Source organism: Eulemur rufifrons, chromosome 9 (genome assembly GCF_041146395.1).
Source record: "Eulemur rufifrons isolate Redbay chromosome 9, OSU_ERuf_1, whole genome shotgun sequence".
Lineage (NCBI taxonomy): Eukaryota > Metazoa > Chordata > Mammalia > Primates > Lemuridae > Eulemur > Eulemur rufifrons.
In genome coordinates, this window is record NC_090991.1 from 16,879,945 (window position 1) to 16,882,409 (window position 2,465).

At 36.3% G+C, this 2,465-nt stretch overlaps 1 non-coding gene across 1 annotated transcript; it reads right to left on the reverse strand.

Annotated features, from left to right (window-relative positions):
- Positions 1-1,757: 1,757 nt before the first annotated feature.
- Positions 1,758-1,856, reverse strand: LOC138392798 (small nucleolar RNA U13). Its single transcript, XR_011235068.1, has one exon. It is a non-coding gene; the product is annotated as a small nucleolar RNA U13 (small nucleolar RNA).
- Positions 1,857-2,465: the final 609 nt, after the last annotated feature.

A 2,465-nucleotide genomic window follows, 5' to 3' on the forward strand; every position in this document is an offset into this window, starting at 1 on the left:
GATTTTGAGCTTGGTTGGGCTGATATGGTAGATGTCATTAACAAAAATACAAGAAGTAAAACTTTTGGTGGGAAGAAGATGAGTTCAGTTGTAGACATGTTGAGTGTGTAATCCTGTGGAATATACAGGCAGATATGTTTCTGTTAGTAGGATAGCCAAGAGGACTGAGGATGAAAACGTAGATGTAATAAATTTGTAGGCTTTTGTTGAAACTCTGAGAGAGATGAGATCACTGAAGGAATGCCCAAGGACATGATCAATGCCAAGGACAGAACCCTGAGAACCCCCATATTTAAGAGGTAAAAGTAGAACAGGAATGAAAAGGAACAACCAGAAAGCAATTTGTGGAAGACCAGTACAGAATAGTATGCAAAAAGTTTTAGGAAGGAGTGAATGGCCCAATTTTGTCAAGAGCAACTGAGAAATTCAATAAGACAAAGAAAAGTGTTAGAATTAGTAATATGGAACCTGACAGTGGCTTTGCCTAGAGTAGTTTCAGTGGAGAGGTGGGACAGAGAAGTCTGCTTGCAGTAGATTGATTGAAGAGGGAATGGATCAAATAGAAACAGTGATTATGGAATCTTCTCTTTCAGAAGTATTCCCATGAATGGAAGGAGGAAAAGGATTGTATTTAGATGGAGGAATATAGGGTCAAATGAAGATTTGTCTGGTTTTAAAGTATGCAATAGATTTGAAATTTTTATTATTTATTTATTTATTTATTTTTGAGACAGAGTCTTGCTCTGTTGCCCAGGCTAGAGTGCTGTGGCTTCAGCCTAGCTCACAGCAACCTCAAACTCCTGGGCTCAAGCAATCCTTCTGCCTCAGCCTCCCGAGTAACTGGGACTACAGGCATGTGCTACCATGCCTGGCTAATTTTTTTTCCTATATATATTTTTAGTTGTCCAGATAATTTCTTTCTGTTTTTTAGTAGAGACAGGGTCTTGCTCTTGCTCAGGCTGGTCTCGAACTCCTGACTTTGAGCGATCCACCCGCCTCTGCCTCCCAGAGTGCTGGGATTACAGGCATGAGCCACTGTGCCTGGCCAAATTTGAAAATTTTTATGTTGAGGGAAATGAACCAAAGGGATGGGGCTGGAGGAAGCGATAGAAGATAAAAGTGAGAGAGGGGATAATTGATGGGACCAGGTCCCAGAGGAGGGGGTCTAGAGTCTGGAACAGGAGAGGTTAGCCTGGAGCAGGAAGAGATTTAACTCATCCTCTGTGATTTAAATATCAATTTCCTGTTATGGTTGAATCTTACTAAACAGGATGACATTCTCATTCTTTATTCCTAGGAGAACTTAAAATATCTCCGATGTGTAGTTTTATCAATCTGTTGTACATAAGTAAAAATTTCTTTATACAATATAATATTTGGATATTATATAGTATGTCATATGTAATTAGTTCACTAATCTGTTACCTTGACTGCTGTAAAACATACCTAAAACCTTTCTGAAACATGATAGGAAAATATGTCTTCTGTTTCTTTTCGAATTTATCCATTCTTCTTTTTACAGTTGTTTAACACAGTGGCCATCCAGTAAAATGACAACTAACATAGGATTTGGAATATGTTTGAATTGCAAAGATATGCACAAAATATAAAAGGTATTCATCATTTAGGATTTACATTTCTTGAATTTATTAACTCTATGAATAGGTGCCTTTTGTTGTTGTACCAGAATCCAACTTGTCACTAGACATAAGAATTATTTTCCTTTTTTTCTTTTCTTTTCTTTTTTGTTTTTTCCATGTTAGAAGGGGAATGTGCCGATGTAACAAAGTTTGAGGGAGGCACATCTCATAGAATAGCATGAAAACCCAGTCATCACGCTTCTGAAACAAAAGGATCCTCAGCATAAGAATTTAATTTGGCCATTAAGAAAAAAATTAAATTATCTTTGATGATGACTTGGTAGACTTCCAGCTTGAAGCATATTTATTAAAAAGCTTGTATTGTAAAGTTCTGTATGAGAATAGAATGCTACCTTGAGTATGTAATGGGTGAAAAAAATTCCAGGCTACCATATTAAGGCCAGTTATAAATCATTGTTGATTTCAAGTTTGTTGGATTCATTTGATGGAGATGATAGTAGGAAAAAGAAACATGCACATCAAAATGGATTTACTAGAAAAAAGGCTGTGAACTTTTTAAAGGTTTTTGATAAGTATGCCTAATTGCTTTCTGGAAAAGTTGTATTAGTTTACACTTCCGTCAGTAATAGTAGTGAGTATGCCCCAAACATTTTCTAAGTATTAAAAATTACATTCTCATTTTAGGAAAAGTTAGATTGGCATGGTATAGCTATTTAGGTGATAGGCAAAGTTGACAGCTATTTATTAAGCTCTGTATCTCCCTGAAGCCTTCAGCCATGAGTTCTGTAACCAGACTACTTCTATACATCTTAACAAGCCAATTATGCAGTTTGTTTCCCAATGGAGATGTTTAATTTTTTTTCT